The sequence below is a fragment of the Equus przewalskii genome, chromosome 8 (genome assembly GCF_037783145.1).
Source record: "Equus przewalskii isolate Varuska chromosome 8, EquPr2, whole genome shotgun sequence".
NCBI classification, from domain to species: domain Eukaryota; kingdom Metazoa; phylum Chordata; class Mammalia; order Perissodactyla; family Equidae; genus Equus; species Equus przewalskii.
This window is the reverse complement of record NC_091838.1, coordinates 18,905,255-18,922,244: the sequence shown is the minus strand read 5'-3', so window position 1 is coordinate 18,922,244 and position 16,990 is coordinate 18,905,255. Positions and strand designations below refer to the sequence as shown.

At 40.6% G+C, this 16,990-nt stretch overlaps 1 protein-coding gene and 1 long non-coding RNA gene across 5 annotated transcripts in view; one reads left to right on the top strand and one right to left on the bottom strand.

The window, feature by feature from the left end:
• CRH (corticotropin releasing hormone) overlaps positions 1–16,990 on the bottom strand; it is a 200,799-nt gene that overhangs the window by 86,999 nt on the left and 96,810 nt on the right. For 2 of the 4 annotated variants that reach the window (XR_011543375.1, XM_070631567.1), the window contains exons 4-5: positions 8,882–9,111; positions 7,155–7,306 (exon numbers count right to left, since the gene is read on the bottom strand). The gene's annotated coding sequence lies outside the window, so the exon portion shown is untranslated. The remainder of the gene's footprint in view (positions 1–7,154; positions 7,307–8,881; positions 9,112–16,990) is intronic. The other 2 variants (XR_011543376.1, XM_070631568.1) reach the window with 1 other exon arrangement.
• Positions 1–16,990, top strand: part of LOC139085221 (uncharacterized) — a 45,148-nt gene that overhangs the window by 13,162 nt on the left and 14,996 nt on the right. The window lies entirely within an intron of this gene.

Sequence of the window (16,990 nt, the reverse complement as noted above, 5' to 3'; positions counted from 1 at the left end):
AGCATTCTATAGAAAGGTAGTTTTCAGACTTTTTTAAACTTCTATTCGGGCAGAACAGTGGGAGGGGTTGATTAAAGCCCACCCAACTGCCTAGTACTACCCAGCCCCCACCCCAGGAGAGTGGTTCTCAAAATGTGGACCCCATCCCAGACTTACTGAATCAGAATCTCTACAATTAAGAACCAAAACGAGGGCTGGCCCCCTGGCCTAGTGGTTAGGTTTGTGCGCTCCACTTTGGCAGCCCAGGGTTTCACCAGTTTGGATCCTGGGTGTGGACGTGGCACCACTCATCAGGCCATGCTGGGGTGGCATCCCACATAGTACAACCAGAGGCACTCACAACTAGAATATACAACTATGTACTGGTGGGTTTTGGGGAGAAGAAAAAAAAGAAGATTGGCAACAGTTGTTGGCTCAGGTGCCAATCTTTAAAAAAAAAAAAAAGAACCAAAATAGCATATTTAACAACCTCCCAGGTAACTTGGGAGATCCCGGCCTTCATGCCCTGTAGAACATAGTTTGAAAACCACCGTGTTACAAAGTTAGTTTAATAGTCAACATAGAGAGAAAATCAGATCTCTTTGGGGAATGGAACAACCGAAAGCTCCCGTCACAGTGAACAATCAAAGGGCAAGCCACCACAGGCAGTCCCGGGGTCCAGAGCAGGGGTGTCCATGTGCACTCAAGTCAAACCCAGGCCTGGGTGACTTCCTGTCAGTTTTGTTTCATTGAGTTATGAGGTGAATAATAACATAGAAAAGGTAAGAGGTTTTTCCTTTCAAATTCCTTTCTTTATGGAATAACTTTTTTAAAAAAAAATAGTAACATTGAAACATCTTATTATGGAAACACGACATTTAAAGAGAAATCTATTAGTCACAGAATGTCATGAATAAAAGGTGTTCTTTCTGAAGTTGGCACCAATGATTTCATTGATCAGTACCATCAGCTAACATCAATCACAGAGGGAACATGGGTAGCATTCCAATCAGAGCACAAAGAGGAGGGGGTTGGGGGAAGTGTGCTGTGTCAAGTCAAATACATGTAGAGTACACCCATGCTCTCAAAAACACGACAGTGTGCTTGACGAGCCCGCCCAGGCTAAACCATGGCAAGCAAGCAATGTCAATGCTCAATTGCTTTTATGTGAACTCTTCATGTTTTCAGTGTTTTCCATCTCCTCACACTGCTTTTCCTGTACTAAGATTTTCACAATTTGGCATGTACAAACATAGCGATATTTGACCAGACTTTTAATATCCTAAAAAAACCAGAATGTCCAAGACAGAAAGAAAGAAATTTAAAAATATATATTTCCAACGAATATTTAGTGGCAGCGGGGGAAGTTCTCAATATAACGTTAAGGTTTTTTTTAAAAAGCAGAGATATGGAACTATATTACAGTATAATGAGTTTTACTCCAGTTTTGTAAACATATGAGTACATATGCTTGAGATATATTGAAAAGAAGACTAGAGCAAAACATACCTAAAATGTTAACAGTTAACTCTGGCTGTTGAGTGTATTATTTTCTACTTTATACATTTTTTTGTTTCCAAATTGTCTACAATAAATGTGTATTCATTTTATAATTAGAAAAAAAATGTATTTTCTAAGAGACAAAGCTTCCATTCCCTTGAAATAATTCCAGGATCTTTTTCTATTTATTCATGCCTGATTCATGTCCTTCTTAACAACAAAACCACCCCAACTCATTGGAAAATACCCTTCAAGCACAAAGACATTGACCCCAAATTTGAACAAGATTATTGAAGCTTTAAAGTTCTATGATTCTAGACATCTCTAGATGCCATATATTGGCACATTTATTTTGTACATAAAGAAGATACAGGATAATAAGGACTTTTACCAGAACCTGGTGTGTCTACCATTTTGCCATTCACATTCTTTTATACTAACTTTAGGCTTTATAAAGGAATATCTCAAATACTAACAAGTGAGACTTCATCTGCGGGAGAGACGTAGCTCAAGGCTATAAATCATACATATATTCTATTCCTAATTAGGGAGGAATATTGTCATTTGTCATTGCAAACAACATAACAGACAGCTGCTTCTGCAATGCCAGCTCTTGCATCAGCCAGAATGTCGCTCAGGAAATACAAAGATAAGACAAAGTTATATATACTGTTACCCACAGGGCTAAGGACAGTCATCAAAGATTCATGTACAAGACAAAAAAACCTGCTACATAAAATCTTTATTCTCAAGTTATCCCAGTGGCATATATAGCAAAAAGGGGGTTGGGGATTCAGGAGGAAAATGGAAAGCAGATTCAGACTCCAAATTTGATATATAGGAGAGATTAGGGGGTAGAAATCTCATTGGTACGGAAGTGCAGTGAGCCAGGCTGGCTTACCACAGGCAGAGGAGACCCTAGGTACTGGAGAAATTTGGTTCCCAGGATGCTGGGGGATAGCAGCTTCCTTTATATTCCCCGGGGAAACCACTGATCCCCTCTACTGGGGCACCCTGGGTTTTGTTCATCTCCTGCTCTGTAGTACTCTTCACCTGGGACCTGTTTTCTCACCTCCCTCCTGCCATACACACTTCTTGGGGCTGAGCCCTGTTCTCATTCTTCCCTGCCTCACCTCACTCAGAGCCCTGGGGACTCAAGTGCACTTTGTTACATTCCATGAGCCAGTTCCCATGCTCCCTACCCCCTCACATCCCATCATCTGGCCCGAAAGGGAATTGATTTCCCGCAGCTCAACTCACAGAATCAGAACAAAACCCCTCTCCAACATGAAAACATCTCAATATTTACCATGTCTTTCAATCTGATTAACTTACCTTCTGTGTCTTCATCTTATCACCATAACAGATCAGAGAGACGGAGCAGTGCCAGAAACCTCCTTCCAGGGCCACTAGTCCCACAATATTGCCACTAGCAGCAGGCAGGAGTTCCCCTGTTTGTAGTATCTTCTAGCTTATATTTGCCCACATGGATCTCAGGTACAATTGCCAGGGTCTTGCTGAGGTTCTGACAGCCCATGTCTACCTCTGTCCTATGGGAAATTACCTTGATGGCATTAGAGACTACCAGGATGCCAAGAATCCTACCAGGATGTCATGGGATAGCTTATTAAAAATCAATTTATAACACGCAGTGAGAAAGAAGGGAAAAGAGCCCAGGATAAGTTAACACACTTAGGATAGGGTACAGACAGGGGAGAAGGACCTTCACTTGAATCCTGGGTTACCAGTGATGGCTTCTCTCTCTTTCTCTTTCCTTCTCTCCTTCTCTCTCTCTCTCTCTCTCTCTCTCTCTCACACAAACACACACACACACACACACAATAACATTTCCTACTGATGACATGGCTGTAAGAACCAAAATTGAGATTTGAGCAAGGGGGCCCATGGAAGGAGGGTGCCCTGGGCCCATCCCACCTTGGCTCCATTGGAAAGATGCAGGGACAAGTACCTCTGGCCACAGCTATAGCTCACCGAGGTACACCTATAGCTCACCAGTTAGCCTATGAACAAACCTGGGTTTATTTGCGTTTCTTGGACAGAGGACACATGGGGCCAGAATGGTGGCTATGAATTAGGGCCTCATGAATATTATATGCTCATTTAGTAATATGAATACTTTGGCCTTTTTTATATTTATTATCTCATATATTCCATGTATCTTTACTGTATAATGAATATTTAGTACCCAGGACCTCATGAATATTAGATACCTTTTGGTCCTTTTATTGCTTCCCATCTATGTTTGACGAACACATGCTCTACTTACTAACTGCTTGTCTATACATACCTTAAAATGTTTCACTACATTTTACAAATTTATTCATCTTCCATAATAGAATTGAATATTTCAAAAGCAAGTGCACATTACAACCATATTGTCCCTAATTGCCAGTTGAGTAACCCTATCAAAGACAGAAATTAGTTTAAGCCAACATAACTTATCTACATTGACACAGGGAATCAGCCTGGCCTCCAGAGAGGACTGGCTGTGTTTAACTCATAAGCTGTGTGACTTTAGGCAAGTCACTTTTCCCCTCGTACTTCAGTTTCCTCAACTATAAAACAGGGATGTTAATGGTATCGTCTTCATAGGGCTATTGTGAAGATTAAGTGAAATAATCTAAGTACTTAGAACAGGCCAACACATATTAAGTGCTGTATAAATGATACTATTATTCTTTTCCATAGACCCCTCATACAGGCACCTAAGAACATCTCTTCTTCATCTAAGCCATTGTCTAGACTTGATGCCATCCCTAGGTCTGGAATCTACTTCCATCACATTTGGGAAAACTAGGATGGTGTTTATCTTATCTCAGACTATGTTGACAAGGCAAAGTAAAGATAAATATGACATGACTATAACACAATAAATGAGGTGAGTCCAGGGAGAGGGCAATGCAGAGAGCATTACAATCTCAGTTCCTTCACCAACTGTCTCTCACAGGAATCGCAACACTCACCCACAATTTCACCCTTCTTTTAATGATTCCTAGTCTCTGTGGAACTGATTTTACCAATTTCTTTGGCTGTGGTCTTCTCTCCTTCTCCTGCCCTATTCAGTTTAAAGCACTCTACAATCGTTAGCTAGCTTCTGAACAAATGCATTCTGCCCCTCCATCCATCCTCCACACTTAGCATCATAATGTCGTCTCAAACCAGGGATCACACAACCAAACCCCATTTGTCAACACCATCTGCATAGCCAGTCACTTCCTTCCAAGGTCTTCCTTTACCATCCAAGTCCCATTCAGAGGGAGAAATGATGAATAATGATAATAGTCACCATTTGCCAAATACCTGCTATGTGCCAAGGAATGTGTTTAGGGCTTTCCACTCAATCTCTAATCCTGGTACCATAGGCATTATTGTTAACACCCACGGGGTTTCCTGTCAAGTGTCTCTCATAAATGCAGAGACAGGAATAATAAAAAAGAATTGAGTTAAACTGCGAAATCAATACATAATAGATCAGAAATATGCTGTCACCTTAAATACCTAGAAAGTGAAGTGTCTTACATTAATTGACCAAAACCAGGTAGAATGTGTAAAATTATCTAAAGAAAGAAAGTACCACAAAAACCATAGAAAAAAGAAGTCAGCCACTAGTTTGTTGACCCAAGAATCATTCCCAATTCCTACTCCCTTGTCACTTTCCACTATATAGGATGGAAAAGCCAAATACTTGCCTTCCCAGCCTGCTTTGCAGCTGGAGTGAGGGGCAGGTACGTAAGGGGGCCATGTAAGGGGACATGTATTGGGGTCATGCAACACAATTCTGGCCGGTGAGAAGTAATGGAAGCCCGCTGGGAGTTCTATGGCAGTTTTTGCTTTCTTAATAAAAGGGACAGGTAAAGATGATGCCACCTCTTCCCCCATCTCTTACTGCCTTGAATGAGAGATGTAATGGTTTCAGCCAGAAAAGAATAGCATTTAGATTCAGATAGATCTGAGTTCAAATCTCAGTTCCTCCACTTACCAAAGGTGTGGTATTGGGCAGATTCCTTAACATGCCTCATCTATAAAATGGGCTTAATAATACCTGTAGACAGTCCAATGAGAAGGAAATGAAGCACCACAATGGTCATATGTTTAAGTCCTCAGCTGGTATGTTGTGTCCAAGTGGCAGCTCTATGGGATTGCCAAATTTTAATCAGAAGGCACTTTTCACCATTTGCTACTGCCTTGGTGCTTCCTCATCCCTCACTGATTTCCTTAGCCCTGCCCATATCTCTGAAAAAAGTCCATTCATTAAACTCTCTTAATTGACCATTTCAACATACCATCTATTTGCTGCTAGAATCCCAGGTGATGCAACTACTGATCAAATATGCTTCTTTATGATGACTTTACTCTGACAAAGAGTAACCAGTCCAGCCAGACCTCAGAGGCACCCTCTGATCCAAAGGCTTCCAAGCCAAGTCCTTCCTCCCCTTCGTGTCTGCTGTCAACTCCCAAGTTACCAAGAAAGTACCCTGGTCTCCCTGCCGGAACATGATTCACCCACCTCAGAGACACACACAGCCCCCCCCCCCCCATCCCACCTCAACCAAAGGAAAGGAAATAGCATTCAGGCAGGGTCAACAGCTGGATTAAATTTCCAGAGGAATTAAGAAAAGCAAGAAGGACTAAAACACTTTAAATTTTATCTAGTTTCATGTTATATCCCTAAAGCCTACTACAGTGCAGTCATTGAGCTCAATAAAGAATGATAGAAAGGACTGCCCCTGTCCACATGCCCACCCCAGCCCACGAGAGAAGGAAAAGCAGAGGTGAAGGGGGAAAGCCTCCCTCATGACTATGCTGGAGAGAAGAGGAGAGGGCCAACAGTTATTAGGTGATCTCAATAGTCTGGAATTACTTTTCTGTTACATGTTGTGTGCACACCTTCCATTAATTTTGATCAAGTTATCAAAATCTCTAATTTCCTTATGTCCATTTGGTATTACTTCTCTTATTTTATCCTGGATTCATTCAGAATTCTGACACACTGGGGTACGGAGAAGCAACTTTCCTCAAGCTCAGTGGCCAACTTCTGTTCATTGTTCAGCACGAAAATTAACAAAGCAGAATCCCAGTTCCTGCCAAAATCATGCCTCTGTTTCTACACTCTTCATGGCCCTGGTCTCCCAAGCAAGCTTTTCCTTCTGGGCTCCCCTTGCTAAGTGGCTTGTTGAGCTGCTAGGCAATCTGGGCTTCTGGGTCTAGGCTCTCTAGTGCCATTTACACCATTCTATCCCTACTCTTGCTATCTGGGGATATACCTTTGCTGATGCCAGGACAAACACTTGCTATTGCCAGAAAATTACCAGTAATCAGCAGCAATTAGAAGCAGCTTGAGTTAACACATGTTAGAAACCATTCAGTGAACTCAGACAGAAAAACCTCTGAGAATTTTAGAGAACGGCTAACCTCTTCTAAACTTCCAGCTGCTGAGAGAAGAAGCCTCATACCTATCTGCCCAGAACTCTAAAGAGGCTGCCTGTGTACACTAGATCTTGTAAACTCCCAAGGAACCATGTGTTCTTTGGGGCCTGCAACCTATCTTTTGGATCTCCCTCCTTGAAACATGGTTTGGCATGCTCAGGTGTAGCCAGATGGCAAGTGACTAGCTTCATGCTGTCCTCAGTGATGAAGGCTCAGAACTCACTCACCTTGAGCTCCTCCCATCAGTAAAGTGGCACCAAGGGACTTCACAGGGCTGATGTTTAGAAGTGGCTCATGGAAAATGAATCTCAACATCCTCATTATTCCATCCAAGACACAAACTAGCTACGCCCACCAGACAATGCCCAGAAGTCAAAATCTGCTGAAAGACAAGACATGGACATCAGCATGGAACTGTTTGTCATCTCTTGGAGATAATCAATCAGCAATTTATCTATATACCACTAAACAAACATTTATTGAGCCTCTCCTATGTTCCAAGCATAGTGGTGGCACTGCTATTCAGAGCCGAGAAGTCGACAGCCTAGGAAGAGAAAAAGATCTAAGTAGACAGTTACAATATGGTGTGATTAACACTGTGATAGCAGGAGGCATTGGGTGCTGGGGAAGCTTGTAAGAGGATATCAAGCAAGGCTTCCTGAGACGTTGATGCTCAAACGAGGCTTAAAGAACACATAGAAGTTAGCAGGGCAAAGACAGCAAAGGGCACATCGTGTGCAGATGCTCTGAGACAATGAGAGAACCTGGGGCATTTGGGGAGCTGTACTTTAGTTCAGCTGGTAGGTCAGGCGATGGGATGGGCAAGATATGAGACGAAATGGCAAGAGATGAGACTGAAGAAAATCAATGGAGGCAAAAGTCAAGAAGTTCTCAGTGAATTTCAAGGTTCTTTCAACCATTATCTCTATTTTCTTTAAAAAAGAGCCATGAAAGAATGGAATTTTAGAAATAGAAGAGAACTTGGATATCAACTAATGCCACCTATTTTATATACAAGTAAGAAGAAGGCCCAGGGAGGTTAAATTAGGATAAGAGGCAGCATGCTGAGATGATAGGATGATAGTAGCTTCCATATGTATAACATTTTACAGTCTACCAAGCTCTTTCATTATCACATATCAATAACAGAGGGAAGGGGGGCCAGTCTGGTGGCACAGCGGTTAAGTTCTCATGTTTTGCTTTGGTGGCCAGGGGTTTGCTGGTTCAGATCCCCAAAGCAGACCCACACACCACCTGTCAAGCTGTGCTGTGGCAGGCGTCCCACATATAAAGCAGAGGAAGACGGGCATGGATGTTAGCTCAGGGCCAGTCTTCCTCAGCAAAAAGAGGAGGATTGGCAGCAGATGTTAGCTCAGGTCTAATCTTCCTCAAAAAAATAAAAATAAAAAAATAATGCAGGGAAGGTGAACACATCAAAATACCTAGGTTGTAAGCATGCTGCAATCAGTGGCTGGCTGTGTGATCTTCAGTAAGTCCTTTTATGGCTCTAGCTCTCACTTTCACATCTATAGGATACAGAGGCTGGATCACTAATATTCTTTCCAGTTCTAACACTCCACATTTCTAGAATCTGATACTACAGAGCCTTACTGCCTCATTGGAAAAAGGTAATTTCTCCTACAAGGACCTATAGTTGTAATTTCTGATGGTTTTCAGGATGGCTCTAACTCATATTTCTAATCATCAACGGTCACAAATAATCTAACATCACCCTTATTGAAACTGTCTGCAATCAAACCAAAAAACAAGGTGTCTCCACAATCTCTGGAAATCCCTCTGATTCCAGAGGAGTTGTTATCTCTCTCCCAACTGAAACTGTTTCATGATATGCAACCAAAGGCCCACAAGGACAGCTTGTTTTCTTTTTTAGTTTAAATTTGGGCATCGAAAGTCTACAGGGATGTTCCATAATAACAAACTAAATATATCGCACCTTCTGCCTTTCTCATTATGTATTATTAAAGACATTTGTGGGAGAGCAGGCTCACTTTACTTCGGAATCCATCCAGGCCTGCTGGTAATTCTCATTACGAGGTGGCCCTTCATCTTCTCACAAGTGGAACAATGTGGCTGTCACCACAAGGACTGAAGAGGCAGGTGGGCACTATGCGGCAGGAGCAAAAGGATTCCTCAGCAGCGGTGACCATGTTTCATGCAAACAACCTGAGAAATAAGAGGAAAGAAGAAACAAAAAATGTAATTTGCTAAGTTTTTCAACAATGGCATTTATTTAAAAAATAAGGGTTACATGCTTCAAGGCACTGTGCTCTAGTGTAGGATCCGAATGTGAAAAAACTCAGCCCCTGTCCTCAAGGAGCTTACAATCAAACAGGGGAGATGAAAAGTGAAAATGGAAGGCAGCAAGAGATAAGTATCCCAAAATCAAAAGTTGAGCTCAGAGACGAGACAGATGCCAAGATGCTGGGCTAAAACAAATAGGGGCAGGGGCGGGACTTTGACAGACGGTAGGTATGCAGCATCCACCCTCCAGGTTGTCTGGGCCACCTCCCTCTCACCTTGTGCACTCTCCTTAATTTTTTCCCTCACAACACTTAATACCCTCTGGATTTCCTTCCTTGCTTCCTTCCTTCCTTGCCCCTTCTCTCTCTCCGTCCCTTCTTTCCTTCCTTCCTTCTTCTCCTTTTTTCGCTTATTTATTGTGTGTCTCCCCCGCTAGAATGCAAGCTCCATGAGGGCAGGACTTTGCCTTGTTCTCTTCAGTGCCTAGAACAGTGTCTGGCATGGAATAGATACTCAATAAATGTGTGAAAGCAGGAAGGCAAGGCAGGCTTGCAGGAAATAAGGAAAGGAAGGAGGCAGGGAGGGAGGACACAATCCACAGAAATGGATTCATCACCCTACTCATCTTTACCTTATATCCTACTGAGATTTTAAAGTTTGAGATAGGTTACTTTCACTGAGAAATCTGCCCTGAGGCCTTCAGCTCACATTATTCTTAACCTGACCATAAATTCTTTTATAGTTCTGTGTCTGGCCATTCCCCACCACACATCCCACAAAACTACACAATCACTTGCACATGCTGTGCCTTTATTCCTGCTGTTCCCTGTGCCTGGAACTATAATCCCTTGGTACACCTTTCTCTGCCAGATAAACTCCCACTCATTCTTCAAAACACAATGTAGCAATTTAACATTATCCAACAAAATGTTAAATATGCACTCATTTTGACCCATCAATCCACTTCCGTAAATGTATCCTTGGGGTTTTCTCTCACAGGGTAAATGTTCCCTCTTCTGGGAAGTTCCCTTTCCATCCTGAAGCAGGGCCATGAGCTCCTCTGTGTTCCAATAGCACACAGAGCATCCCCTTCACATATCATTTATCCCACAGCGTGCGACTATTTGTTTAAAAGGTGTTCTCCTCATATTAAACCTGAGCTCCTTGTGAAACTTACATTCGTGTGGGTAGACAGACAAAAATGGAAGTAAGAGAGCAAATAAATACATAAATATGTACTTTCAGATAAGAGCTGAAAGTAAAACAGGATAATGCAATCTCCAAAGAAAGAATAAGAGTCTCCCTTTTCTAACTTATTGTATTCTTACTGTGTGTGTATTACGGTTGACATGTTTTAAAATCTAAATTCTCCTCTGAGTATCTGTACTATGCACTTTGATATCCTATGGTATGTTGCTGGTGTCTAGGTCCCATCTGCCCAAATATGCTGTAAGACTATAACAGGTAGAATCCATATCCTGTACATCTTTTGCCGGCCCCATGTCACCGAGCACAGGTGACACAGCAGGATTTCAATTACTACCCGGTTGATGGGTCATAAATATAACTTAAAGCACAGGTGCTATTGACAAGTCCGAAGCATCATCTATGAATAAAAAGATCAAACACATGGAGAGAGATGAATCCAAAAATGGAAAATGCTCACTATTACCTTTAACAGAGATCCAGGCCTGGCCCCTGACCAGACCAGATAAAAAGAAACTCTGAGGCTGTAGATCAATATAACTCTAATATGTAATCTGAATTTATCGTCTTTAAAGTGACTTATAAGAATCTTTATTTTGAAGGAGTATAGGAAGTGAATCATTTATAGCCTCTGATTGCTATACCCTCTATTTCCTATTTTATTGCAGGCCCATAAGAAAATAATTTCTATCTTAGAAGAAGTATATTTTTAAAAGAAAACAAAAATGCTTATTTAGAAATTCCTTTCAGAATGCCAGTGAATACTGTAGGAAATTGATATTACTAAATGAGTAAGATTTGGGGTATCTTGTGCAATAACAAATCTAAAATAGCTATTCTAAGAGAAAAATTATTTGCTCACTCTTAACCTATAATATTAATACAAAAACATGCAGTAATATAATCTAGGTACTGTTCTTTTAATTACTGTTTTCTTTTTCATTTTTCTGATTGGGCAGACAATGTATTCAATAAACAGAAAGGAAATTCTTTTCAGAATAAACAGGAGGGCAAAGAGAGGCTCTATATTTTTTGTTCATTTAAGGTGGGAATGTTTCTCACATAAGGAAAAAAAGAGTAGACGTGAGCTAGTTTTCAATGGGAAAATATCACAATGACTGAAATGTTTACTTTTTGTTGTTGTTACTTAAACCAAACTCCACAGAGCTGTTTGGTTCTTTAAGAATGAGGTGTCAAAATTGTTAAGATGACAATTTTCTCCAAACTGAACTATAGATTCAACACAATGCCAATCATGACCCCACAAGAACTTTTTGTGGAAATTGACAAGCTTATTCTAAAGTGTATACAGAAACGCAAAGGACTTAGGAGATCCGAGAACTTCTTGAAGAAGAAGAAGGAGGAGAAGAAAGAGAATAACACACAGTTAATAAAAATGAATAGGCAAGTCACAGATTGGGAGAAATTATCGCAAAACACACATATGGAATATTATTGCCCATCTACCAGAGAGACAAAATTTTCAAAAGTCTGACATTAATAAATGTTTTCAAGAATGTGGCTCATTGGGAATTCTCATGCAATGCTAGTAGAAATGTGAATTTCCAAGTTGATTCTCATTCTTTGCAGTAGTTATTTTCTGTAAAGTTGTCACAAACACTGAATTAGCAAACATTGAACCATTGCTCCTGGGGGAAATAAAGGGTTAGTTCCCTGCAAGTCTCTAGTCACAACATTTTCTTCAACCAATTAATATACAACCTTGTTTTATGTGTGTTTCTGTTCAAAGACGCCTTATTTAATACACATTGTTGATTCATTAACATTGAACTCATGGCCAACCGCATTTGAACTCATGCCTGAAGGAAACATCTAACATACCTATTTTCTCTAAGGCACATCACAGTCTCCTTGTGCTTAGGAACACTGACAGCACTTCAGCACTACAATAGGGGGCCATTTTACAGAGTGAAATCAACAAAATGCACAAAAATATGAAAAATGTGGCACTAATAGACACACAAAGGATACTTGCTTATAGTAAGAGAGCTGAAAAAAGAAGGCAGAGTGTCGTCTTATTCAGCCTCAGCTGGAAATGTGCCCATTAGGAAATCAATTTTTTTTTGCCACTCTGCACATGTCTGCAGTTAACAAAGAAAGTGGCCTGAGTATTGATTTTGGAGTTACAAATAATTCTATCAAGTAGGAGAGATCACAAACACAGAATCTGCAAATAATGAGGATAGACTGTACTTTGGAAAAGTGGCACTTATAGTAATTATTACAAGTAGATTTGATGATGAGCATATACTGTAACCTGGCAATTCCCTCCTGCGCATAAATTCTTGAACGTGTTCAGCAGAAGGCACGTACAGGTTTGTTTGCAATACTTCATTCACAATAGCTCCAAACAGGAAGCAGCCTAAATATCCATCCTTAGTAGAATGGATAAATATATTGTAGAATATATCCATCCTTAGTAGAATGGATAAATATATTGTAGAATATTTACTCAACTGGAATACTATACAGCAACAAACATTTTAAAACTACAACCCCATGCAACAACATGAATGAATTTCACTAACATAGTGTAGAATGAAAGAATACTCACTGTATGATCCCATTTTATAAAACATAAAGCTTTTAATACTTTTTTTGTTGAAATACAAACATGTGGTAATACTATAAAGAAAAGCAAAAGAATTATTACAATAAATTATTTAAAATGTGCACACTGGTTTTCATATACTTTTCTATGTGTATGGTACACTTTACAATAAAAAGAAAAATTACATGTTTTTAAAAAGAGTAAAAATGCTCCCCAAGGAAAACTGTTATATGAATTGGGGGAAGGGAGGCAAGCAAGACCTACTTGCAGGGAAGCTTCTTAGGCTTTCCCAATGTTTAAAAGATTATCGTCTTAATAAGAGCATATATTGCTTCAGTAGCCTTTTCTTATATTATACTTGGGTTGGAGAGCTTTGTTTATCTCCTAATTAAGAGAAAAAAATGTAATAAATACAGTGTATTTATACCCATCCATGAAATAGAAGTAACCAAATGAGATTATATTGGTCAATCCAATAACTAACCCTGAGTCTTTTGGTTTAAACTAGCATGTGGGAATCACAGAAGTCATTAAGTTAGCTAAAGCCATATACCTCAGCCACAAAAGTTAACACATGAAATTACATCGGGTAGGAGTCTCTAGAACCTTCTATCTAGAAGTATACTAGTGAGAATGCTAAGTATCTTGGAAAACAAGTATAAAAAGTTGAACTGTCTGCACAACAACATCAAAGTCACAAAGTATAAAACAAAATAATCCTCACAGTAACCAACTTTTCTATAGGTTGTGTAGCCTATTTTGGTGAGGAAGATTGGCCCTGAGCTAATATCTGTTGCCAGTCTTCCTCTTTTTGCTTGAGGAAGATTGTTCCTAAACTAGGGATTATCCCTAAGCTAACAACTGTGCCAATCTTCCTCTATTTTGTATGTGGGATGCCTCCACAGCATGGCTTGCTGGGTGGTGTGTAGGCCTGCGCCCAGGATCTGAACCCATGAACCACCAAAGCAGAGCCCATGAACCTAACTGCTGTGCTACCAGGCTGGCCCCGTGCAACATCTTTTTTGATTATGATTTTCAGTGGAGAGAACTTTCATCTATTAATCCAGAGTCCATCTCTTGCCCTCTACACATGAGTGACCTTGAACTAATCATTAACTTCCTTGGCTTCTAGTTTTTCATCTCTAATACTTAGGGTGTGGGCCAGCCGATCTCTAAAGTGCTTTCCAGTGCTAAGATTCTCTGAAACCTGGAGTGAAATGTTTTTAAAGAACTCTTCATCCTAACTCCAACCTGAAAATTCATCTGCATTTGAATGATAAAATGACCTGACAACCAAAGGAAATAATGGAATCAAAAGTCAATCAGAATCTCAAAGGAATTACTATAAGTACAATCATAATACACTATTTTCCTACATAAATGGACCTTAAACGGAGGTTGTTATCAATATATCTCTAACACATAAAGCAAATACCCAGACCTCAGGGAACCAAAAGGGGGACATGATTAAGTTGAAAGAAACCCACGTTTGATAGCACAATCACTTTACAGAGTCTCTGAAGGGTCGTTTTCCAAGCTGCTCTCACTGCGCCTTCCAAATTTTGCAGAAGAACTCAGGTTTTGAGAAGCACAAGTTGACTTTTGAAATACATGTTTCAGGTTATAATGTGTTGCTAAACATGAAGAAAGAAAATCAATGACCTTTGACTTAAATAGATCCATAAGCATACCCAACTGCTTCTTCTGCCTGCTACAACAGTTACAGATTACAAGATTTTCACCTTATCCCTAAAACATTTAGGAGAATGCCTAGGTCAGGAGCCTTGAACAGCCCAATGTTAACTCATCTCTTCCCTATTAGCACAGGCCTATGGGTCCTGGCCTTCAACATTGGGTCTGGGTGAAGAACTAATGATTTTGAAATGCAATTTCTGTCCTCCACTGCCAGTGCAACTAGCAAGTATGGAAAAACTGATTTTTTTAAGGGCCTGCGTGGAGACTGATGTTAAATCTATTTTGTCGTTTTAATAAGCTGTTAAAATTGAGGACCAAATGATCTTATGAATACTTTGGACTTGTTGAAATCATATCTGTCCAAATTTGAAATTCTTTATCACACTAAACCTAGTCTCTCCCAGAAATTAACTATCGTAAAAGAGTCCTAATGGGGTTCTTTATTTTACTAAGAGGAATAAAGATATTCCAGATGTAACTTCCTCATCTTCCATTGTAAGAATGAAGCTGGCTAACATCTGTTGAGTGCTTACAATGCCGGGCACTGGTAAACGTTTTACATGCATTATCTCTTTTAAAACTCATAACAAGTCTAAATGGCTAACACTGTCCTGACCCTCACTTTGTAGATAAGGACACTGAAGGGCTGAAAGGTTAAGCAATTTGCCGAGGATTGCATAGGAAATAAGTGCTGAGTCTGGGACCTGAACTTTGGCATCCAGACACTGTGCCACACTGCCTATCTTTTCAAAACATCTCTGTGTATTAGGTCACATTCTCCCTTCCAGTCCTGTATTATAGTAAATACCATTGGGATTACCTTCTCAGCCTCAGGAACCCTCTTTCTCTGAGAATTGCCTTCACACACACACACACACACACACACACACACACACACACACACACTCACAGGGGAGGAACCCTCCAGACGCTATCTACCATCTGACTCTGCCCTTTTGGTCATAGCTGATTGGATCATGAGTGGACACCTGACCACAGCCAGGCCAATCAGAATCTCTCTCTCAAGAATTTAAACTGACAGCCATAGTGCAGAAACATTGAGAGCTGCCATGTTAATGGCCAAGTTCCCTAGTGGTCAAGTTGCCAACGTTCCCAGAGCTGCCCTGCTCAGCCCTTTCCTGCACACTGGTTATTTGGATTTGTCTAGAATTCTATGAGGTTTCTTCTCATGAATCTAGATTCCACAAGAGTCGTAACTAACACACAGTCATTTAGTCATTCAACAAACTTTTCAAGCAGCTCTATGTGACAGGCACATAGTTGGAAACTCAGTCGATGGAACCAGACATTAAAACAACTAACTGCACAAATAAATATACAGTTACCAGTTGTGAAAAGTGCCACAGCGGAAAAGTATGAATGCTCTTAGAGGGGGAATTACTTTTGCCACAAATGAGATAATGTATGTAAAGCACTTAGCACAAGACTTGGCTCCTAATAGGTTCTCAGCGTATGTATATTCTTTGGCCAAATTCTCTCTAAATAATAGTTCTGGCACGTGTCTTCCTGGTCGAGGCCCATACTCTGCCAAACTGTTCCAACTGGCTGCTAATTTACTCCATGCCTTTAGTTTGTGCTGCCAAATTATTATTCCCAAAATATCACTTTTATTATGCTGCCTATTTGTATCTTGTGCCAAAGAATTTGGACTCTTTCCCATAAGCCAGCTGTGAGGTCTCAGATGGGCGAGATGGATGTAAGCAGGATTCTCGGTCACCTGCCTGCCCCCGCCCGCCACCTTACTCCAAAGGAAAATTAAAGGTGCTGCTACCATGGGGGGAAAAAGGAATTGATGTCAGGCGGGCCACTATCATACTCATTATTTCCATTCAGTTAAATAAGTAGTCCAGTAATCCAAGCTGCCCAGCTAAGTTTTGACCAAGAAGGGAGGAGGGTCAGCTCAATAAACAAGTTCAGCCATCTGCTCTCCTTCCCTAGAGCTCCAGTGGATATCTGGGTGTTGGAGACATGCTCTTCGGGGAGCAGTGGGAGGTTCAGCCCCACCATGTGCTATTCTGCCATCTAGTCTCTCCCCCTCCTCCTCCTCCTCTTTCATCTCCCATTCTAAAGCATTTTGTGACATTTAATGTGGCTACACAAGATAACAGTAAATTGCACAGTATTATGCACAAGGACCTTGCTGGTTTACAATAGGAATGATAGCTGCAGGAAATAGGGTTTATTCCTAGAAAGGATAATTAAGGCACAAGAGCTTTATTTTATGAATCATACCACGCTGTGTGGAAGCAAAGTGCACCTTATGAAAAAATCATTACTGTTCATAAAGCCAAACCTAAGCCTGCCCCC